The sequence below is a fragment of the Alligator sinensis genome, unplaced genomic scaffold (genome assembly GCF_000455745.1).
Source record: "Alligator sinensis unplaced genomic scaffold, ASM45574v1 scaffold1021_1, whole genome shotgun sequence".
Lineage (NCBI taxonomy): Eukaryota > Metazoa > Chordata > Crocodylia > Alligatoridae > Alligator > Alligator sinensis.
The window spans coordinates 529,645-555,563 of NW_005842185.1; positions in this window are offsets into that span (position 1 = coordinate 529,645).

Below are 25,919 nucleotides of genomic sequence, written 5' to 3' on the forward strand. Positions count from 1 at the left end.
ATGCATAGATATGCATCTCTTATTGTGGGAACTTCTGGGAAATTTCCAGCATTAGAAATCTTTCCAAGAGAGGAAGCAGTACAGGCATTCCAGGCTGCAACCACGCCTCTCCCCTACTCTCTGGTGGTCCCAGTCAGGCATGGGTGACTGGTGCCACCTTAGGGGGGGCACGTACCCCCCAGCAACTGGGTGGGGGTCCCTCCATAGCCAATCTCACTGACCGAGCAGGGGTCCCTCTGCAGCCAACCGCACTGATTGGGAAGTGGCTGCAGTGCTCCTGGAAGTGGCTGCAGCACTTCATCCAGTGCTCCCACTACCCGGCCAGTGCTTGCAGGAGGGGCACCAGTGCTCCCGCCTGCCCCCCCTGCACATCATCTAAGTGGGGAGTGCAGCCAGTCAGGGGTATGCACCAGCGCTCTCAGGGGGTGCATGTGCACTTCCATGCACCCTCTATGCGTTACCACCGCAGTCAGGAGATGTGTGAGAAACAAGGGCAGCTCCTCCCCTCTCAGTCTCTGGGAGGAGAGGGAGCAGCAGATGCTCCTCCCCACCCTTCCCATCTCCAGTGTCTCCAGTCTAGGGGACATGCAAGGAGCATTCCCCAGCTTTCTGACCCCTCCTGTGCTTGAGAAAAGTCCAACTGCCACTGCTTTCCCACTGGGGTGGGGAGATGGGCTCAACTCCTCCATGATGTAGCTCAACTCTTCCATGATCTCCAGAGGTCAAGCTGCAGGGAAGTCCCCTGGCATGTGCCCTAGACTGGAGTCTCTTTGCTATAGGGAAGGGACAGGGGAAGCTTCTGCCAAACTATTTCTGATCATGGAAGTGTCGCATGTTTAGAGAAACTCTTTCACAGGGCAGATCTTCCAGGTGTCAATCTGGAAGATTTTTCTTCTGGATGCGGCATGTTTCCTCCAGGAAAAACTGAATGAACACCTGTACAATGGCAAGTTCTACCAAGGGAATAGCATTTCTCTCAGTAGAAACATAATGCTTGTACATAGCCGGTCTCTCTTTAAGCAGCTTTCATTTCTAATTCTCTTGAGAAACTAAAAGACAGATTTAAATTCTGCTGAAGGATCTTCTGATGGGAGCTGCTTAAAGAGAGAATTTAATAACCCTAGTCTTCAGATGTCTCTGCTACTCTCCTTTTAGTGATCACTTCATGGTGCACTCTGGAAGCCTGTACCAAACTGAAAGGGAGGGCATGGTTGTTTCACATTTCCACAATTTTCTGTCTTGCCAACTTTTTGCCCATGGGCATCTACATCAGGATCTGTACTAATAGACATCAGTATAAAACCAGGCCATAAAATTCAGCCACAGAAGAAATGTAGATGTATAAATGAACTTAATTCATTGTAAGAAGGCTGACAAAGAACTGTAGAACTAAGGCCTGATCAAACTACCAATTAAAGATTTGTTCTAAGTGAAAATGCACTTATTAAGGTATTATGTAAAACACCCACATTTTAATGATTAGCATGACAGATTATATTACAAATGTTTAGGCTAAAATACTCACCACAGACACAAAGACTGGATTAGTTATTCATATTGCTGGACTGCACAGATTAATCTTCTACTATGGTTTTATTTGGAAGTGTAAGGCTAAATTTCCATATCAAAACTTTAATTTCCTAGGCACAACAATTAGCCATGACATTTTGACTACAGTCATATCTCTTACTTTTCCTTTACCCTGTCTTTTCTCTCACACATATCTGTGTACAAAAGAAATTAAAGTCTTTGTCCTTTCAGGGATAAATCTGTATATTTTCAAGAGAAGTAAAAACTAGGTTAAATTGAAAGTTTCAAATGGATCGGATTTGAAATAGGAGTTTCTGAGTCAAACAGAGATTGTGGGTTACAGTGACTGAATAAATTTAAATAATAGGGAGTTTTTTGAGGTAGGAGAGAGGAAACAGGGAAGCAAATGATGAAAGACCTGATTATAACCCCAAATTAGCATAATGGAGGCTACTCCCTGTAACTAAGGAAGCTTGCCTTCATGGCATTGTCCCTCCTTTCCCAATATTACACACTCAAACATCTCAGGGACTGGACACCCACAGCTGGGGACAAAGTGCAAGGTGGGGGAAGAGATTGCTCCCTATCCCCCTAAGGGGACAGCAAAAAGTTAGTAGTCTGTCAGTGTGACATGAAGATGTATTAACTTTTCTGCCTCAGGTATCAAAAGATGTGTCTGTTGAATGCTATTTCTCTGGCATTCTCACCAAACTGTGGAAAATGCTCAAGGTGGTCGCAGAGGAAGTAGCCCTATAATTATAGCTCTGCTGGGGAGCAAGGGCCCAAGAGGAGCTGCTGCAAAGCCACGTAGCCTTGATGCACATTTCCAAGGGAGGCAAGGATCAGAACTCAAGGCACAAAAAGAATGGGGAAACAATCATCTCAATCATCAATCAATCCTCATACAGGAGTAAGGAGCCAACCTCAGTAGGACATGCAAATATAGGAGAAACAGCAAACTAAAAGGTACAAGTAAAGCCAAATGACAGGTTCATAATTTGAAGTCTTTTCTTATTCTGCTGGGGAACATTCCCAGGTCTCTTTGATCTGTATAATACTGTTTCTTCATGAAGGTTTATTGTACGTACTGTAGAACCTGTGGAGTTTGTTCTAAAATCCTATGAAAAAACAAAGTAAGGAATATCGAGGATTTTAATATTGTTACCTTCTCTGCCTCCATGAACGAACTGTAATTCTAGAAAAAAAAATAGTATAATCACCTAAAGAGAACTCTGTGCTGCCTGTAGCTTTATTTAGTACGTTGCTTATTTATCAGGATTTCATGCTATCACCAATGGCAGGATGCATTTTGTTAGGACAGTAATTGTCATACCACAGTTTGCATGCACTCCTTCCAAGAACCTGGGTTCTGAAAGCAATACACTGCATACAAATAAAGCACTGGAAACTTTTCATTTTTATAATCTTCTAAAGTAGACTATTTCCCATTTAACAGATATCCCTTTCCTCTCAACATTCATTTTAAAAATCACACTGTACAATTTTATTCCTTATAGCTATTTTGTTCTGGTTTTCTTGTCCCATTTCTAATGCCTCATCATTTTTTCCCTGAACAAAATAAAAGGCTAAGAGGCCTGATTCTGCAGTGCACTATCTGGTCTAAATCAGATATAACTCTATTACAGTCTAGGAAAATAGACCAGTTTTAAGTCAGTGGAAAATGCCATTTGGTTTTCAGCGGAATTCAGCTCTTAGGCAACACAATAAGGGGCTGGGGTTCAGGAAAACTCAGTATTTTTGGTGCTAAGTATTTTTAAAAACTGTAGTGGACAGAGGCACAACCGGCCAGTTCTGCATCCTGAGTGGTAGTGGTGCATGCAGCAGGGGCAGTGGCCAAAGGAGAAATGATGCGTGTTTCAAGCAGCCATTTAAACATAGATTTTCGGAGGTAAAAAAGGCATCAAGAAATGTAACCTTCTCTGCCCCCCTCATAGCACCTTGTTTATGTCAGCCACTGACCCTACCACCCACACCCGACAACCTCCTCAATGCTGCTCTGCCCACCCCACTGCCGGTGCTGCAGCAGGAGCCATCACTGCCACACAGCAGGTGCAGGGTGCTGGGGAAGAAGGGAAATGGGGTAGGGGAGTGCCTCGCAACTCTGTCCTGACACACACCCCCTATAGGCTTAAGACCGCTTGACCCCGCTGTAGCTTAACACATACACGTGACATGAGTTTTGCTTTCAGGATTTGGGGGTACAGTTTCCCCGAACTCCCTGCACCTATCTCCTTGAAATGTAGCAGGCTTTGTGGCCTCCACAGGGGCTAGTATGCCTGCAGTTTTGACCCTGCTGTGGCTTAACACATCTACATGATACAAGTTTCACTCTCAAGACTTTGGGGTGCAGTTTCTCTGAACCCCCTGCACCTATCTTCTAGAAACCTGGCACACCTTATGCCCTCAGAAGGGGCTACCATTTCTGCAAGTTTTATCCAAATCTGGCCAGAAATGACAAAGTTATAGGCAGTTTCAACCTTTCCCATTATAGCCTATGGGGGAACATCGAAACAGCATCACAACAGCGAAACGTTTCAACTTGTCTCATTTTGTTTCAAGGCTGTTTTGACCATATCTATTTCATTTCGATTTTGCTGTTTCGACCTCAAAGCAGGTTGAAACAGCATCGAAACAAAACTGGTGGTGAAATTTCACACAGCCCTAGTGCACAGGGCTTATGCTCCACTTGCTAACCCATTATTAAGGTACTGGAAGCCTGTATTCACTGTAGAGCAGCATTTGGGAATTGTGTGAGTGTCCTGCCATCATAAAAACATTAGATTACAACCCCAGTTCCATATAGTCCACTTACTGCCAATTAGAGATTATAGCCTAAATTACATTTTTAGCAGAGCATTCATTTTGAATCAAAGAAAAAATTGACAATATTGACAAAGTTTGCATTTTCATCCTGGCCTGTTTCACAGCATATAAAATATTCATATCCATACCTAGATTTGCAAAAATGGTCAGCTTTGCATGAAACTAGGAAGCAACCACAGTTGCCTCACACTGGGGTGCAATACTTTTCATCTTCTGAATTATATTTTTACACTTCACCTTTTGAAAATTTGTGCTGAGAGGTTTGCAGTAAAGAACGTATCTGGGGTGAAAGGAAAGCTAGACTGACTCACTACAAAACTGGGCCACAACCCTAGAAAGCGGTGGAACCCCTATCTCACATAAAAAATCAGTAGGCTTCAGCATCTTCCAGTTTCCTATTTGCTCTCTTCTGACCAGCTTCAACATGAGGACTCCCTCACAGAGACATAATGGGATAGTTTTATGCCCTGGGTGGATGTGCACAGGGTAGTATCCACAGCCAGGCTGCCAGCAACAGCAGTGGTGTCCAGGACAGCAGCAGTGAGAACTGCTGTTTCTGCATACTCCCTAAGCTAATGCCCAGGCTTGGTGCCCAAGATACCTCCTCCCCCAACCAGAGTTATGCTACTACTGTCTTAACTCTCCCTAGCCCAGAGGCTTTCCTGAGAAGAAGGGTTCAGCCTGAGTGGGGATCTATAGTCTAGATCTCCTAGTTCCTGGAAAAGTGCTGCTGTAACCATTTGGACTTACCTCCCTGCCCCCATGTTTTGCTTTCCGCTGAAGTCAAATCTGCTGTCCGTTGCAGGTACTGGTTCAGATATACATCTGACTGGGCTATATCCTAGCAAGAGAGAAGCATATAAGAGAGAATGGGAGAGTTATATAGCTCTCTGGGCACCTTCCTGAGGCAAGATACACATTTCCTTTTGGGTGAAGACCTGCTTAGACATCCAGTAAACCGAACTGGATCTGGGATTTTATAGACTGCCTTACAAGCACAGCAGAGCCTTGTGGACTTGCCTCAGTTTTGCAAGAAACAACCTCCCCACTTTCCTCCTTCCAAACCTGTACCCCACTGTATCACCAGTACAGTTCAATCAGAATTAAAGTTGGTAAAAGTTATAGTTTAGAAAAACATTCCAGCAGCTTCATCAATTTTCAGGACCGTACTAGCAAACTTACTTATTGATAACAGAAGTGGATATTATGAAGATACTACAGTGAGGGGAGGATGCTGGCATTTGAAAAATGCTGGAGACTTTAGGAAGTCTACTAGGGGTTATAGGTTTTATGTGGAAGACAATCAGAGAGTACAGTAATAATAAAAGAGAGAGAATACATAAAAGAGAGAGAATTTGCTGTACTTTCATCACTTCCTTTTGGGTCTTTTTGTTTTGTTTTGTTTTTTTAACTCTGCCAATCTATTTAATATTGGTTTCTGGACACCAAATCAGCCATGCAACATGAAAGATTGTCTTGCCACCTAGTTTTCAATCTGTTTTGATTCTGCAGTAGCTAATGTTAGTTTCTCACAGTGGCAACAGCTTTTTATGGGCCATGTTCAAGGCTGTAGCTAGTCTCTGATTTTTACTCTGTCATCATTTACAGCATCAAAGGGACAGTTAGCTCACTTTCTCTGTTAAAAAAAAATCAAAGCAGATTCACAAAATTATATATACTTGAACATGACAAGGGTTGTTTTAGATGTCTCATTTTAATACCCAGTGGAAAGTAGCCCACTTTGGTTTAATTAGAGCTCAGCACGTTCAAAAAAGCTAAAATTATGTTTTGATAAAGATCTCAAGGCTGGATATATTCAGGAGCAAAATGTCTCATCCCCAGGAAAAAAAGGGTGATCCCTGTCGTCTTTGCAAAACAAACAAAAGCTGTTTCTCACCTACTTAATCCTTATATATATTACACGGCTTTCAATCAATAGCTCCCCAAAGTTCATGAGTAATCACTTTATTCATCCAAGTCTCTGTAGGCAGTCGAAATACCTGAAGGCACTCCAACATTAAAAGAAAAAAAATGGATGTGCATTTTTAAAATGTGCATCTGCAGCAATGTAAACCCATATATGTCTTTCAAAGACAAGGCAATGATAGCAGCTGTGTGTGAAACTGGAACATAAGCAACCTAAAATTGCCTAAGTAAAATAATCAGAGATGGGCCCAAGCTAAAACTTTTGACAGCCATAGTCCTGTTATGGGGGTTTTGCAAGCCCAGTTGTAGAGCAAAATGCCATAGCTAAGTCCTATTAGTAAAATGGATTGCACTGAAACCACAGTCCAGAATATCTTTTTATCCTCGAGAGACAAGCACAGAAAATATAATAAAAAAGACCAGTCTACTGAAATCAACAGCAGTGATATATTACCTTCTATTATCTTACATAGATTAGTTTAAACTTCCTAGGGAAAGGCTGATTCAATATTAGATTCAGAAGAGCACTACATAGCACCCAATGATGATAGTTTCACCCCTTACTAAATTCTATAGGACTGGTCCTTGGCTCATTTTTTTTTTTTTTTTTTGGTTTCCATTTTATTCCATTTTAAAATAAAGCTTCAAACTGATTTCTGCCACAGGCAAACCTAGGTTACATCTACTTTAGTTCTGTGCCTCTCTTGGGACTGCTGTTAAAAAATAAGCCCTGCCCACCTGCTCCCACTCTACGCACTCCACACCCAGAACTCAGGTACTGGGGACACTCCAGCAGTATCCCACCCTACCGCTTTCAAGCATAAGAGGAAGAGGTCTTGAGAACAACACAGCAGAGGGTATCCCTGGATTGTCCTCAGAGCCTCACAGAGCTGCTGGTTGCAGTCAGTCTGGTGGATGGGGCCTATTTTTTGGCCACAGTATTGAGAGCTGCATAAAGCTCGTGCAGACAAAATTGCCCTTCATGGGAACGGAACTCTGCCAATGTCCATAACATAATCCATACATGTCTAAAATAGGAAGTATGAGGGATAAGTTAGTGTGTCATACCGCCTATACCTGCCTTTCTGTGTATTGTTGTTTTCTTGGCAGTGATCCTCTCCTTCCCTCCTTCCCCATTTAACACAAAGTGATTTGATCTTTTTAAAGGTTTGGGGTTCAGCCTCACCTGTGCTGAGCCCCAAACCCATAAAACCTTCCCTAAATTCCTAAAAGATTTAGCTGCATCCCCAAGTGAAGAAATGGGACTACAAGTTTCATGGGGCATGGGACTCAGAACCAGGTCCACTGGGTAAGAAATAGAAGTACACTGGGCATGTGTATTTGCATATATACACAGACTATTAAAGAGGAGGAGGACAGTACGGAAGAGGCAATTAGGGAGGGGATGCAATACCTTTGCATTTGAAAAAGTTCTGGGAAAGAAAGACAATGCAGTTTTATGGTGTGGAGTCAGATTATAATGGGTACAAGTATTAGTTTGGCTACTGCTAACGCTGGCTATCTGTAACAGCTGATTGAACAAAGTGCTTTAAAATCTATGTGCTGACTTGTACCATTTTGGAAACTGCTATGCCTCATGAATTAGTAGTTCAGATTTGAAGCCTTAAGCTACAGGTTCCCAAGACACAGCCTCTTAAAAGCATCATGCACCAACAAAACTTTGTGGTTTTCAATTTCTTTTGTATACATGCATTTGGGACTTAAGCTATGGCTCTGATCCTTCCCAGACTGATATTTTATGGACAGAATGACCTATAGTTCATGCCTGGTACCCACTTACCTTTGGGGGATGTTCCTAAAGATAATAATTAGAGCTACAACACAACTGGGGCCAATCTGACAGGGAACAGTCATTTGCCCATCTGTAACAGGACAGGGCTGCACAGCAATCTTGCATACGTGTAGGCACCCCAACATTAAGTAGACAGCTAAAGGTGACATGCTGCAATCATTGAATTTGAACAGCACACATGTGCTATTAGTGTAAATACTATCTTCATCAACTTTATGAGAACCAGAGGCTATGGAAAGACACAAAAATATATTGTTTTAAAAGCTGTGGGGAACTTACTACTTTTGAGTTTGTATCAGCTGAACTAATTTAAGTGTTTTGTGTATCTGCTTCTACTATACTGGTATAAGTGGAGCTGAACCACTGGAACTTTAAACCTGAATAAAACAGATTTAAAATTACAACACTTCAGTACTACCTACACTAAAATAGGAATGAACACGAAAAATTGTTATATTCATCCAACATAACTCATGGGTAACCAGTATAATTTTTAAATGATACAACTGTTTCATTTCATAGATTTCATAAATATTATGGCTAGAAAGGACCTTATAAGATCATCAAGCCCAGCCCCCTGCCCAAGGGGCAGGAAGTCAGCTAGGGTCAAAGGATCCCAGCAAGATAAGCATCCAAATGTTTCTTGAAAGTGTCCAGAGCAGGTGCTTGTGCCACCTCTGGGGGGGTCTGTTCCAGGCCTTGTGGGCTCAGACAGTAAAGAAGTTTTTCCTTATGTTCAGCCTAAAACAGTCTTGCAGAAGTTTGTGACTGTTGGACCTTGTCATCCCCTGGGGTGCTCTGGTGAACAGGCATTCCCCCAGATCCTGATGCACACCCCTAATGTATTTACAAGCTGCCACCACGTCACCCCTGAGCCTGTGCTTCTCCAAGCTGAACAGTCCCATAGCTCACAGTCTCTCTTCATAAGGCCTATTCTCTTGCCCTCTGATCATGCATGTGGCTCTCCTCTGGACTCTTTCAAACTTCTCCACGTCCTTCCTAAACTAAACTGTGGAGCCCAGAACTGGATGCAGTACTCCAGCTGTGGCCTCACCATAGGCAGAGTACACCAGGAGGATGACATTTTGGTTCTTGCTTGAGAAGCATCTATGGATGCAAGCCAGATTTTTATTCACTTTGCTAGCTGCAGTATCACATTGGTAGCTCATATTCATCTTGTGGTCAATCATGACTCCCATGTCTCTTTTGGTCATGATGCTAGCGAGCATAGCATTGCCGATCCTATAAGCATGATATGGGGTATTTCCCCCACCCTGAGGTGGAACACCTTGCATTTCTCCATATTGAATGCCATCAGGTTTTCATCCACCCACCTTGCAAGCCTACCGAGGTCAGCCTGAATTGCCAGCCTATCCTCAAGTGTGGATACTCTTCCCCAAAGCTTGGTGTTGTCAGTGAACTTAGCCAGTCCACTTGTGACACCAGTGTCCAGATTGTTTATGAAGACATTAAAGAGTACAGGTCTGAGAATGGAGCCTTGGGGGACACCACTAGTCCTGTTGGTGCCATGTTGATTCGGTTCCGTCAACTACCACTCTCTGGGTCCGACCTCGGAGCCAGTTCCCCAGCCATCGGACTGTAGAGTAGTCGAGGCTGCAATTGCCCAATTTTTCCATGAGGACATCATGGGACACCAGGTCAAAGGCTTTTTTAAAGTCCAAATATATGATATCATATCATTTACCACAGCCTGAGTTGTATATGGTAAATGTTTTCATCTGAATTCTACAATGACTCCTGCTAGTAGTTTGTCTTTTAAAGCAAACTCCTCTTTTAAACCATGATAGTTCACATATACGCTCAGATTTTACTTTAGAAGTATTGTTAAAGAATATAAATAGCATTGACTAAACAGAATATGGAAAGCTGTAGTAAGCAGTAGTATTTTTTCGTGTTACTCACTTGTTTCCTGAAAAATGGGACTGAGTGTGATTGAAGAAAACTGAGTAGCTGCATCTCTCAATGTTAGCATGAACAAATAAGTTACTGAGCATTAAGGAAAAGCACCTATAGCATCTCTTCCTCTAAGGGCAGAAACAAACACCACCTAACATTGCATCTGTGCTGCTATAACAATGTCTATGGCAGCATGAACCATTGAATCATAGAATCATAGATAAGTAAGGTTGGAAGGCACCTCCAGAGGTCATCTAATCCAACCTCCTGCCTGAGGCAGGATCATCTGTATCCAAACCATCCTATACAAACCCATAATCTAAACTTTATGTTAAACTACTATCAATCAAACTGCCACAACACATATTCTAACCTGCCACAGGTAAAGCATGGGAACCCAGACTGCTTCTATAAAAGGTTGTTAATATATGCTCTAGAGATCCCAGGTAGAGGACCACATCCTCCACTACAGAGGAAGGTCAAAACCCCCACAGTTCATACCAATCTGATCAGGGGGTAAAATTCCTTCCTGACCCAAAATATGGCAATTGGTCTGACCCTGGGTGCACGGGCAAGACACCTAAATCATCCCCAACTAGTGGCTGTCCAGCCTCTTTTTGAACACCTCCAGGGATAGAGGCTAGGTACACACATTCAAAAAGCCTGAGGCAGAATCAATCTAAATTATGCAATTTTCTACAAGAGCATAGTTTAGATCAGTAGTGAACAGAACACACATTAGCCCTTTGGTGACAGAGGAAAATCATAGAACAGGTTCTGCCATTTTTAAACCAGTCTGTGTGTGCTGAATTCATGTTTTGTTTCAAGTATAGGTCAGTTTCCAATCACTTATACTAGTAAAAGCTTAATGTCTGTACCTGGTCAGAAAACCCACAACTTCCCTAGACAGTCTACTGCCTCACTGTTCGAAAAAATGAAAGGTTTTCCTGATGCTGTTCAGACAGATGTTCCTATCCTTTGTTACACCACATCAGTGGTGTGACAAGGGATCCTAATAAATGATGCCACTTTATTGCAGCTGACATCTGTTTGGTGGTGGTAGAATGCTGGGAGCCAGGAGTTGCCTGCATTTTCCTGCCCCCTGGGCAGGTGCTCCAGCAGCTTAATGGGTCCAATCCTGTGCACTCTGGATAGGATCGGGCAACTCAAATGCCCAGAGTACTTGCCTAGCTTTTCCTGCTTACAGAGATGCCCAGAGTGCATTTCTGTAAGTGTGGCTAACCAGGGTTCCCTGCTTATAGAGACCCACCCCACGATCTCCAGGGGCCTTTCTTCACAAGCAGGGAAAGGCCACATGGGTCCCAGTGTGGAGTCATAGGATCCAGGAAATTCCAGGTGCCTCATGCCTCCATGGCAGGACCAGAATGATGCCAAGCCTGTTGACCCATGCTTCCAGGTCAGTGCAGGACTCAATGCAAATTACAGCAAGAAGACACTGGGTCCCGGGAATTCCCTGGTTCCTGTGCTACCCTGTGCCTCCTTGCCAGGACCCATACTGTTCTGTGCCTTCACAGGAGGCATGAGTCAGCGCAGAACCTGATGCAGGGTAACAAAGGACCCGGGGAATCTCCTGGCAAGAGGAACATATCACCTCTTTTCCCACATTGGCCTGATGTGGGACAAGGGGCAACTTGTGTGTTGCCCAATAAAGCAGATTACCTATGGTAGGACATGTTCCACCACAGCTTCCCTGCTTTATTTTGGCAACCTCTGTTTCTACCCTGTGGGATGGTTTAAGGACTGGCAAACAGACACAGGAGTGGGTATCTGTAGTAAAGTCCTGCATCCTTTCTTTTTGTGAGATGGTCAACAAGAGAAAGGAGGGGACTGAAGGCTGGGTGGTCTAGAAGTTGGAGCCACATATATGCTAAAGTCTTTTAGCTAACAGGGTGGACCTGTGGCCAATAAGTTAAGAAACAGGGGCAGAGGACTGATTGTGGTGTTCTCCTGTGGATTTTGATGTAGCTTTGGAATGACTCTGAGTGACCTAATTATGCTAGAACCCAGGAAATGACTGTTGAGTTGTGACACTGGAGAACAATATCAGGAAATACTTCTTCACAGTAAGGGTGGCCAAAATTTGGAATAGGCTGCCAAGGGAGGTGGTGCTCTCCACTACCTTGGGGGGGTCTTTAAAAGAAGGTTGGATAGGCATCTTGCCTGTCTCATCTGACCCCAGCACTCTTTCCTGCCTAGGCAGGGGGTCGGACTCAATGAGCTATTGAGATCCCTTCTGAGCCCTAGCATCGATGAATCTATGAATAAATGAAAATAATGCACCAAACAGAAGAAAGGCCACACTGGCTTAGTTCCTCCTATACTTCCCTTCTCTCTGTGTCTCTCACACACATAAAGGTTTGGTACCAGCAAATTAAAATACCAAATGCCCAATTAAAATACCAACTGCTTTATGATGGAGAGAGAGGCCTCCTATGAAACTGAAATCTCCGTAAATCAGCTTTTTGTATGGTTTTGGCCCACATATTATTGTGATATCATAAAAAATAAGAGATCATAATCATTCAATTAGGATGATATTTTCATCTGACTTTAGACTGGAACTGAAACTATATCTCACCAATGCTTTGGTTCTCAATTGAAACCAAATCCACAAGTTTTGGCTCTGAGATTTCATGCCTAACTAAAATGTGAAGAGATTTAAAAAGTCAGTTTCAATTTGATCCCATTTCAAATGTACACTTTGCTCAGTAGTGAAAACCCAAATGTTAAAGTTGGACATTAAATCCAAGACAATAAACAGCATGAGCAGAGAAAAGTTGGACGGGTTCTGCATTTTGGTAACCAAGGTATCTAAAATGCATGGAGTTTATTCATAAAATATGTTACTACTAAGGAATCTTCATTTCATTTGACAGCAACACTTTTTAACAATAGTGAAAGCATTTAGGTTTTTTAATGATAATGCTGTTATTCTATTGTCTGTACCTGCATAGTTATTTCAGATAATCAATATTGAACATTTAAGTTAAAGATGCCTTATACGGTAAATTAATATTCTTAGCAGAGTAATAATATTATGTCTAGCTGTGAAATGCCTGAATTAATTCACATCCTTTGGGAAGTAATATTTTATAAAGGTACTGTACCCTTTTGGCTTACAGATCAATAAACATTCCACTAAAATATCTGTAGCTGATTGTGACTGATGATATAATTTTACTCACTATGGTATATATGATACAGCCTCAATAAGAATTGAAAAAACGTAATGAGGGGCAGACAGGCTTGTTTTAAAGGCAGTATGGTAGATGCAGAAAGCATGTTTCTAGTATGTCAAAACAGCTTCATACAAACAAGAGAAAGCTAAATGCTTTACTATTGCTGTGACTTCAGTCTGGAAAATAAGACAAGCTGGGGAACTACTGCAAGCAACTACTGCTGGAGGGAAGAATACTGGTAGTTAATAAGAGGTAACAATGATCTGAAAAGCTCATCTGGGGCCCAAACTTGTTCCCATTCAAGCCATGAGAGCAAGATCAAGCCTTTGATGAGATGTTTGATATCAGCGCGGAGTTTGTTCAGAGTTATATTCCAAGAATTCCAGCTGTCAAATCTATGGGCTGTTTCAGCTGTCTCCAAAGCCTTTGTTTTTACAAGTTGCAATTCTGAGCTAATGGCAATTTTTCACTTTGCTTCATTATTGATTATGATGTTTGGTTGAAAAGTTTCAATAAAAACTTTTTCAGTGGAAAACTGGGATTTGACTGATTTTTTTATTTTTTTATTTTTTTGCAATTAGTCCAGTTTCCATGAAAATGTTGTCTTTCATCTAAAAAGCTGAACTGTAAGGGTTAGACTGCGAAAGGAAAAACAGAGCCTGGGACTGGGTCAAAGGGCAGGACCCATATACCAAAGCCAGAGGGAAATTCAAAAGCAGAGTCCCAGACACTGTCCATGGTCAGGACCCAGGAGTCACATGCCAAGTACAAAACGGGGATCAAGCCACATGATGAAGTTCAGAAACAGTTAAACCAGGGTCAGGAACCAGTAAACAGAACCACTGGAAAATCCAAAGCCAAGACCAGAAATAAGCCAAAAACCAGGTCAGGGACCAGGAGAACTGAAGCACAGGAACCAGGAGGTGCGCCCAGAAGCCAGTCTGAGTGATCGCTGCTCCTGAATTGGAGCAGAGTTCATTAGCTGGGGCTTACTGCAGGTGTGGCTGCTGCGGTACTTGGTTCAGCCTGACCTACCTGTTCAGAGTATCTGACAGCGCTAGGCCCAGGCTGGTCTGCACAGTCAGTGTCCCTGACATGAACATTCAAAAACTGAAAGATTTCTTTTTTCTGATTGCAAATCAAAAACAAAGGATTTTGATTTGGAAAAGCCAGTGTGAGGCCTCATGTTCCCATTCTCCACTGAAGATCATGATTTCCAACCAGATTTCATCTCCCTTGATGCAGATAACAGTCAGCAGTTTCATGATGCACTACCCTACTCACCAAAAAGGGAATCTGTGATGCATCATGGGAAATGTGGTCTTTGTCATAGAACATTACCTACAGAGAATGATGTGAGCATAAAACACTCCATTTGTATATCCCAGCAAGCACTGCAATAGCTTTTCCAAATAACATTTTCAGTTTTAGGATAATATATTGGTTTCCATTTTTTTAATACAAGTATGAAAGATATCACAAATGTGAATACAAATTATCTGGCTGGGGTTACTTAACCTCAGAGCTATTTGCTGCCTGGAGCAGGGGGTCAGACCTGGTGATCTGCCAGGTCCCTTCCAACCCTAGAAATCTATGAAATCTATGAAATGATTAATGCACTTTTTATCTAAATTTCTGTAGAAATAAAATGATCATCCTTATCTACATTTTACTTAGGAGCATAGAACTGGGCCATTAGGGCCAGTGCCCTATTACTATAGGTAACTGTATCATATAATCCCTATCTTTCCACATTAAATTAAGTTAGTTTTCACCCCTACCCCTTCAATCAAAAGGCTGTACAAGAACTTCATTGCTCTGATTATTAACATCTTTTTCTTTTGCAATTTCCTACTTTAATCTATTTACTGCTATTGTTCTTCAGCCAATATTGTCCTTATATAGCTCTTCTACCTCCCTCAGGCATTACCCTTTATGATTTATTATACACAACAGTCTTTTGCCTTTTATTCTTTGTTTTGCTAAACTAAACAAAGCAATCTCTTTTGTTCTCTTCTTGTATGATAAGCTCCCCATTCATTTGGTCACCCTAACCGTTTTCTATATCACTTCTAGTTCGAGTTCATCCATCTTAACTGTAGGGGATGAGAGATATATACAGTGTTCCTGATGAGGCTATACTAGTTGTGCCTTGTATAACAGCATTAATACATCCCTCTCTCTATTGGAAATGCCTTAATTGATATGGCTAGCATTTAATTTAGCTTATTCACAGCCACATCACATTCTTGGACCATACTCATTCTGTGATCCACAAATACACCCGGTTTCTTCCCCTCCTCATTTGTTTCCAACTACAAATATCAGAAAGTTTATTTTCATTAGTCTACAAGTATATAGACTTGCAACTTACTATAATTGCATATAACTATTGGAGTCAGTCTAGGCCTGTAGTTGTTTTAGGCTCTTTTCCCCGTGGTCCTTCTGAAATAGAGGTACCACATTTGCTATTCTTCAACCATCCTGTACCACTGTTGCCTTGATTGATTTCTTAAAAATACATGCCTCCAGACCTGCAACTATGATCTTACTATCAGTACCTTACCCTTCCTTTTGTTCTCCTTTGCTGCTTGACCTTTTTTGACTCTCACTTGTGACATGTTGAATTTGCAGTAGAAGATCATAGGAGTAGGTTCTTCTTCTGTGAAGTTATTGCTCACTGCTGGAATACTCCAGAAGAAAAATAAGTACCTGTATAAGGTCTGGATTATCTTCCCCTGTCCCCCCTTCCCAACAACTCAAAATTTAACTCTGAGTATGGGGTGGAAGAGGATATATTGGCTCATGCCTGCACTCCAGAGCTTTGGTTGAACTTACTAAAGAAAGATAGGGGCCATTGGCAAATGTTGTATCCAGATCTGGGCCTAGGTCCTAGATTTTGGTTTCATCTTATCATTGCTTGAAGCAAGTGACTTGTAGAAAACAGGACAAAGGTCAATGTAAATATTCAACAGGATTTCTGCTTTATAGATTGCTGTTCCTAACAAAATTCCTTTTTAGTGACAATTCCTTGCCTCTTGAGACAGCTTTTCTTCAACTTATTTCTGAGACTTTCAGCTGTTTTGACTGCAAACTTGATGATGGTGTTTTGTGATCTCTGTTTCATAAAAGCATTGTGAATCCTGCCAGATTCTAAAGGTCTCAGGAGCCACTAGCAGCTTTCATCTGCTTTGTTCTCTCAAAGAGCCACTCTTATTTAGCACCGCCACTGGCACTGAGCACCTGAACTTCAGGAGTCTGGCCTCTCTGCTTGTTGGGGCAGGACTAACAAAAGTAAAGCTATTTTATAGATTTTGACAATTTTAGCTAGCTAGCTGAGAGTACTTCAGATGTGAAAATACAGATTCAGTCTGTTCACTTTGTGAAAGGCAGAACTGAAATCGGCTATACCCAGCTTTGCAATTGCAAAGCTGGAGGGCTTTTTTACTGAATGTATTTTCCCTGAAATGTGTGTGGCTTTTCTTGTTTCAAAGATTCTCTTTTTGTAGGTCAGTCTACACTCCTAAAAACCTGATGGTTTCTTTCCTTGCAATAACTTGCACATGTTATCATCTGCTTGGAAGTTTATCATTCTGGATAGCTGTAGTGGATCAAAGATATTCTTTGAAGGAAACCTCTCTTTAGGTTTTTTTTTTTTTTAACCAGCCTGGAGATATTTCTAAAAGTCCTCTATCCTGAAGCACTAGGGAAAACTATTTTGGCAAATTCTAGCTGGGATTGATAATACTGATTCTTTTGTGAGTCATTTGTACCTGGGTATGACAAACCTTTTTGTACTTAGTATTGATACAGTATTTCATCTGGGTTTTTAAGTGTTATATATCCCAAGCAGTTTTTTACCCCATCACACAAGATATTTTCTCACCAAATTCCTAGCCTTTCCTTGATTTTTTTTTCTTGGAACAAGATTTCTTTATATATATTTTTCAGACCAGTTTAGCAGGGATACTTATTTTTGGCTGAGATCAGCTAGAAAGTTAAATACAGAACAATTTCAACTTGTTCTAAGTTCCACTGCCCTGCACATTTCCATCTTACTTGTGTCACCAAGTTTAAAGTCTTTGATATGTTTATTTCAAGTTTGAATTAAAGGTGATGTGGAATGAACACAATTTCCTTTAATAAATATTCAATTAAATATTTTTATAATATATTTAAGAAAGGACAAAAGGAGATAGGAATTCATTTTTTTTACTAAATGGTTCCCATTTAAACCATGATTTTAGTTCAGAAATAGCAGATAGGCACACAACTCCACGTGTGTCTCCCCCACTGAAAATAATAAAAGCTCCTTACACAGATATGTGGCCATAATTTGGAGGTGGAAATTACCTATATATAATCAACTAGTTCATCTTCCCAAGTGCATAATCAAGCAAGTTCACATATTTAAGATCTTATCTAAACTAAAAAGTTCCACCAAGTGTGCTGGTGTGCTGATTCACCACTGAGGTGGGAGTGATGACTCAGTAATTGAGTTGTCCATTGAGCATTCATAACGAAGGACCCACTATAAAGCATCTAAAGAGGAAAGTTCAGCAAAATGTAAAGCCCTTAAGTTCAGCTGACAGTGTCTCCTCAAACTGTAAGAGTATCACTCATCTTCCATGTCAGTGGTGAATAATGGCAGATGGTGCAACCCCATAAGCTAGACATAGTTATTGGTATAATAGTGCTTTATTCTGATATATTTTAGCCTGGTATAAGGTACTTTTCCATTATTATAATTGTTTTCATACCGGGTGTTTGCACAGTATAATTATATCAGTAAAAAATATCATATCACTAACCAGAATAGTTATATTAATGAAAAAGAAAACTGTATTTAGACCAGGCAATAGTTATGATAAAGCAATTTAGGCCAGCTTCATAAGTAGCTTCCTCTAAACCCAATGGGAGAAATGATAAAACCTTTATTCAATTTTTACACAATAAGGATTGGCTCTATGGAATTGTTGACATGTGTAAGAGCCAGTTTTTTTGAGGAGTGGTTTTGGATTTCAGGTCAATGCTCTATTCAATTACATAAGAATATTTTCCAATACATAACTTATTTATTTTTAATTAATATTTTTTAAATCAAAATCTGAAAGATTGGATGATTGGTAATTGGATACCAAGGGACTCATTCTCTACTGCCTTGTGTTTCGATCATGCAGAGTAAGTATGAAATTTGATGGAACAAGAATTCTCCACTCTTGTATACAAATGATAATGCTTTCAAATAAGCAGTTTCTGAAGATGTCTATGACACCACAAGACCATGGAAAATCAAACCAAAGGCCTTTTTATCTCTCAGTCACTGGGTCAAATCCAGCTCATGTTTACAGGTGCCATCTGTAGAAAAAATAAATCACCTGGAGTTCCTAAATGCATTCATAGGACAGGGATACTTACTTAATCAAAATTGCTAGAGTTCATTAATAAACATCTTTAATGAGAGTCTCAGCAGAGAAACTAACGGCTGGTGTGTATGAAGTGGGTGCACTCCAATCTAGTAGTATTTTATACCCATTTTGCACTAAATATAAATATAGCTATAAATGGCTACATGACCTATGAGACACATTGGTGAGCCTGAGGACTCTTAGCATTATGGCTCTTTATGCTTCATCTGTTTTGAGGAGAGAGTACTTCACACATGTCAACATATAATTTCATTTACTCTGAAATTTGAGTTTAGAATCTAAAATTAATAGAGGGTGCAAAACCATCCCCACCCCCCAAAAAAAAATTAATATGGTTTTAGCTTATCTTAGCTTCATCAACACATGCAGATGCCACAGGGTGGGTCTACTCTAGAGCAAATTACTCTAGAGTAAACCCACCCCAGGCTGGTACCTACACATGCGGGGATTCTGCAGCAGATTTGCTGTTCCTGGCAGCAGTCTGCTCCCACCCACTCCAGCCCCGCACCAGCCCCCTGCAGCAGCCAAAGGGAACTCTAGGCTCCCCTGGGTGCTAGACCAGGGACTGGCAGGGAGCACAGGGACAGGAGACAGCTGCCTCCTGGTCGGGGCTGGGAGATTGGGGACAATGTCCTCCATGCCCTGGCAACAGGGAGCTCCCAGCCCTGCTTCCTGATCGGGGAACAATCTAGCTGCCCAACAAGTGGATCAGGGCAGGGGGCTGGCCCCTGCCCCTCCCCTGCAGCTCTTTCCAAGCCCGGTGCCTTGATCACCAGATTGGGGAACAGGGCTGGGAAAAAGCTGTGGGGCAGGGACCTGCCCCTGACTGGGACAGTTCCTAGACAGTTCCCAGACAGTTCCCTGTGCCCAAAACAGCACAGTCCCCAGCCAGCTCCAGGCTGCACATGCAGCCTAGAGCTGGCCGGAAACTGTCCTGGTCATGGGCAGGTCCAGTAAGCTCCAAACTGGGCAGGGAACTCTCCCCATGTAGGAAGCTCCTAGCCCTAGCTCTGCAACTGTGAAGCAGGGTCTTGAAACAAACTCGTAGCCCCCACTCCGCAATCTCCAAGAAAGGGCTGGGAGCTCCCTGCTGCCAGGGCAGGGAGACATTGTCCCTGCCCAGGATCCAGTGGTGAAGCCTGCCCCAGCAGCAGGGAGCAATCACCCTGCTGTCTGACTGACCAGAAGCAAATTTGCTCCCAGTCCACCGTCTACATGTACAGGGCTGCACCGTAATTACTCAGTAGTTAATTTGCTACTTGCATTTGCAGGTAGCAAATTAACTGCTGAGTAGAGGAAATTACTGCACAGTATGGTCAGCACATGTAGACAGTGACAATTACTACACAGTAATTAGCTCTACTGCACAGTAAAGCATCTTGTGTAGATGCACCCTTAATGCTTTAAAATCTAGCTGATTAAGAAAGTCTAATTTGAAAAACTACATCAATGGAAAGTATGTCACTGTTACTTTGAAATCCCAAAGGAATCTCAAGGGTATGTGGACTTTTATGTGTCTGCTTTGGTAATACTTGAAAAGGGAAATATAACTATGTAAGTACAAATATTTTACATTCACCTTAGCTACATCAACATCCATCACTGAATCAGCAGCAGCAGCAGTAGCTGCTGCTGCCACCTAAGGTTGACACTCAGTAAGGAAAACCTCAGTGTAAATTACTAGCTTGGGAAAGATATAAATCAGGCTCATGTAATGGGAAGTGACAGACCTGCCTACATTGCTTCACAGACAACCTCTCCAAATGCCTGTCTACCCTTCTCTGAAAAGTTTGGAAAGATAGAAGAGCCTTGGTCAAAGTGACAGTTATATCCTAGGATAAGGAATCTTATTAAAGAATCCCAGGCTTCATCTCCATCCAAGTCAGGAGTCACTAGCTTGAGTACTTCCATTGATTAAAATATAAGTATCTAAGGTACATGCTACTGGGCACATCTACTTAAGATGTTTACTGCACAGTTGACTAATTAGTCATGCAGTAAACATCTCAGCATCTACAAGCTCACCCCTATTAGGCTGGAGTAGATTAATTTAACTGGGTAGATTACAGCATAGATGTGTACAGTGTGTACAGTATAGATGTGTACCACAGTGCACGTGTAAATGCTGAAGGGGCTGACTGGGGCATGAGGTTACCTGCTGGCTAGCCTTACACTGAAGATCCCTCATGCCCCAACCAGGCTCTCCACAGCATGTTGAGCCTGAGGGAGCATACCCAGGTTGGCAAGCTGATCCCAACTTTTACATGAATGCATAATGAACCAGAATTGGAAAAAAATCTACATGGTATAAAAATGCACTGTAGACATCCTATTCAATAAAACAGTGCTGATGACACTGATTTTGCAATTCCTGCATGAAATCCCTCAAGATTTACCATGAAATTTTGGAACCTTGCAATATGATCTTTATGTCCTATTGAGCAGAAAGGAATTATTGTGAGATCTCACAATAAATCCTGTAGGATACATAGATAATAACCATGAGAAGTACAATGTGACCATGTCATTGTAGTCAAAGATACCTCCTCCCTTCAGGCGGCAGAAGATACATTTTGAAGTATTCTAATGCAGAATATTTAAGGAAACTGGCACACTGAATAGAGCTGCTGACTAGGAGCAACTGTTAGGCAGAATTAAGCATATGCCAGACACTTAGCACAAAAAATGCTTATGTCTAATTTCATGACTTCACTGTCTATCCTGTAACTACATCATATCCAAAGGGATGGCATCCGGACATCCTGGCAGCCATAAATAACAAATGAAGCTTACCAAGGGAAAAAAAATAGATTGTAAGCGTATGGACTGACAAATGGCAGAAGCAGAACATGAAGCACATGTTGCTCTGTTGCATTTGCCAGTGCCCAGCACGTATGCTCCACGAGTGCTGATTGTACATGCACACAAAAGAACAATAGGAGTTGCATGAGGTTAATTTACAAAACCCACAAGTAAGAGCTGATTTACAAACCCAGCAAGAACTTCATATTCTGGCAAGTTTTTCTATACAAGTGAACATTTTGAAGTAGAAGCTTCACTGTGAAACTTTGAAGTTGTTCTCACCCACAAGAATAACTGATTTTCAACCTTCTGAGCCAAGCTAGAGATATTTTATAAAAAATACCACCCTTGTAATCTCCCAGGTCTGGCTCTAAGCACAGTGACAGTGAGCACAGAGGGAAGAGAGATGGCTTCTGCCTCACAGCTGGATCCTGTATTTGCTGGTTTATGCCAGTGGCTGGTCTCATAAAGCTTCACTACAACTAGATATGGGCAGGAAACATTTTTCTTGGCCAAAAACCTTGACAAACATGATTTTAGCTTTTCAGTGCTTAGTGAAATTGTCTGTGGACCCTTGCTAATATTTTTGGTAAAATATTGAAAAATAGAATAGTTTGATTCAAAGTGGTACTGCTTACCTCATGAAAGTTATAGCTTGCTCCCCTTCTCTCCTACAGGCTAGACTATCTGTCCAGGTTATACCTCCCCTGATTCACCCTTTGCTCCCTTCTTGGTGAGGAAGGAGGTGCATCCTGTATGTGCTTGGCTCTGGAAGTATTTGTTTGTTTGATGAACTAGCAAAGTCTCTGTGGAATGCAAACATCTTTCACCCCCTTTCTCCTTCCACCCCTCCCCCCAAAAAAACCCTTTAGTTTTCTTGAAAGGCTTATTTTTCTGTCCAAATCATTTTGAAGAAAAACATTCAATCAGCTTTAACTTCAACCCTATTCAGCAAGTGAAGAACTTGACTTGATTGCAATTACGCCTACATTTTCCTCAGTCAAACATTCTCACAAGGTCATGAAATGAAGTAGGTGCTACTCTTCCCATTTATAAGGACAAAGAGATGTGGCTTCCTAGTCACATGATCACTGGAACCATATAGCTGTATCTTTTTCTTCTGGCTTCCAATGCCTCCAAATCATTATGTATACTTTTCTTTTGGCAGCAAAAGTTGCAATAAGACATTTCAAAACACTATTATAGTGTATGTTGGATTCATTGAGAAAATACTGTTTTTTCTTGTTGAGGCTGATGATCAATAGATTCCCTCAGTATAAACAAAAATTCAAACAGATTATGAAACTGGACAGAGCTAGCCCTAGCTGAGTACATTTTTGACACACTTTCTTACATATTTGTTGTACTGACCAATTAGAAGCCACAGATCAGGACTCAGTTCTGGAAATATCCTTCCTCCAATTCTGCTGTGCTGGGTAACTACACAGTTTGACTATAGGACAGGAAGCCCTGCAACTAGACAAGATATCCTAAAATGAGAAGACAGGGAGACCCATCATGGTAAGAGACTGATGATCATTAGGGCTGTGCAAAGCTTTGGTCCCTGATTTGATTCAGCAGAGATTCGGCGCGATTTGGTGGCCAAATCTCCAAATCCAAACTGAATGAAAGAACCCTTTAATCTCTCTAAATCGAATTGAAACCCTCCGAATCAATTTAGAGAGATCTGGAAAGATTTGGAGATTTGGACATAGAGACAGCTTTAAATGTTTTTTCTACATACCTCTAGGTAGCAGGTGGCTCGCAAGTGCTGTGATGCCAGGGTGCATGCCTCACAGAAGTGCAAGGGGCTTTCCACTGTGCTTGGCAGCAGACCCAGAAGTAGACCAGAAGCACTTCTGGTCCACATCCAGGTCTGCTGGAGAGTGTGCTGGGGGGCCCCACCATGCCCCCCCAGCTCAGTGACTGGTGCCTCCTGGGTTGGGGGGGGGCACCTGCTGTCCCCCCGTGGCCAATCACTGAGCCAGGGAGGTGCAGGGGCCCCCTGGCGCGCTCCCTGGTAGACCCAGAAGTGGACCAGCCCAATTCCGGGTTTACCACTGAGCCCATGGAGGACCCTCCCGCCCTTCTGTGGGACACTCCATCCATCCCAGTATCACAGCATTCACAAGCTGTGCTGGTACCTCAAGGTATATAGAAAAAACTTTTAAAGCTGTGTCTATGTCTGAATCGCTGATCCTCCGAATCAGCATCGAATCTTCAGATTCAGATTCAGCTAAATCAAATCAGGAACAGTGATTGGAATCAACTAATGGAATCACTGTCCCTGATTCAGGCCGAATCTGAATCAAATAGCGCCTGCTTCGCACAACCCTAATGATCATGGCTATAGGCCATTGAGGGTGAATAAAAGTAAAGTGGGGCAATATGAAGGGTGAAATTCTGAGGCAAATGAGTGAACTGCAAGAAAATAGATGGAAGAAAGTGTGGCTCTGAGATTTACGTTTGAGTGGCATGTGTCTGGGACAGAGATCTAACCTCACAGTATTCTTAATATGATGCATCAACTACGGTTGGTTTACTAGCAATATTAATTGTGTATTTGCACAGTACTTAGCCATATATATATATTAGAGTATTTTCCATATATGTGTGTGTGTGTGCGTGTATGTGTGTATGAGTATTTTCCATTGCATAATTCTTTGTTCTAGAATTTATATGTGAAATAGTCTATTGGTCCTGAATCAAATAAAAAAAAAAATCAATGTCTTCTCAATGCATTCATTCTGCCTTGTAATTGGTATTTACCAGCTACTGATTATTTTCTTACAGTCTAAAACAATAACATGGCAAACATTACATTTTTCATAATTTGTATGCACTACTCACCCCCGCATTTATAGAATTTACCAGTCTGTGATGGATGGTTGACAGTTCTTACATTATTTTCTATTACATATTTTTCATGGCCTTATGTTCTTCAATCACAAAAACTTTTTGTGTTCTTTTGTTTAAATAAATATTTTCTTGTCAGCTTATTCCTTAATTTCACTAACTTTTTGCTGTTACACCTTGATTTAAACAAAAGCTTTTGTGAGTAAAACGTACAAAGATCTTCTGTGAAAAGACTGTTGCAAATGTAATGTTATGCATTCTGAACAATGAATAATGAATATCTGATAAAAGATATTAAATGATGAGGTTGTCAAAAATATGTTTTGGTTATCATTAGCAGTTCACACCATCTTCCCCTCATGTGTTACAGTCAGTCTCCTGTAGCCACTGTAAACCAAATAGTAAATTCTCTTGACATAAGGCAATTCTATTTAATCTCTTTAAAAACAGAATGAAATCCTAATGCGTTCTAAAAGTTTATTTGAGTGGTACAGTTAAAATCTAATATATTTATGATTGAAAATAATTTACTCCTTGTTTTCACAAAGATTTAGGAGAGAAGAACTGGACTACTCATGGCATATACCAGGCTTGTCCGACACACAGCCCATGGGCCACCATGCGGCCCACCAAGCCTTTTTCTGAGGCCCGTGGTGCTGCAACAGGAAATGGAAGTAAACACTGTTTACTTTTATTCCTACCCCTCGTCCCTCAGCAGCTTCCTAATGGCTGCTGAAGGGCTGGGGAAGGGACAAGGTTCCCACACGCACCGTGTCAGCTTGACGTTGCCGACGTGATGTGGCTCCTCCCCTCCCCCATCATTGCACGGTGCTCCTTCCTAGCCCCGCCCCTCCCTTCCTCATTTGCATGCCGGCCCCGCCCTGTGCCGGTCCCCACCGGCTGCGCAGGCTGGAGCAGGTTGCGGTGCAGCAGGCAAGTGGGCATGGAGGGCACAGATGCCGGCTTAGAGGGATGCTGAGGCCAGGCCTGTGGGAGATGCTGCTGCTGCTGCTGCTGTGACTGTCAGGACTGTAATCCAGCACCACACTCCTGCCTCCCCGCATCCCCCTGCACCCGCAGACATCGTGCTGGGGGTGGTGAGTCATGAGCCCCAGGGAGAGAGGGAGCCCTGCCGGTCGGGCTTAGGCTCAGGCTGCCCCGGGGGAGAGGGAGCACATCCCACACCCCTCTGTAGAGTCCCCACATGTTCCCCTGGCTGCTAAACCCAAGAACGCAGGTGTGGGAGCATCCTCAAGGCCGCCCAGGTGGCAGGGAGGACGCGGTGGGGTCAGGCAGTGCCCCTTGACCCCTGTGCCCCAGGCCATGGCTGGACTGGACAGGCCGCACGAGCGCCCACTCCCGCTGGCCCACTGGGTGATAAAAAGTTCATGATCTGGCCTGACATTCAAAAAGGTTGGACACCCCTGGCATATACATTCCAGACAAAAGGCTGCTAAAACCTATTCTAGGTTGCCATCTAGAATATTAAAACTATAAGCAGTAGTGAATACATATTGCACTTATGTAGAAAGACACTGTTACTCCAGCAGGTTCCAGCTGAAGCTTTGGATGCCTGCCTTTGGGATTCTGTTTCCTTTCCCT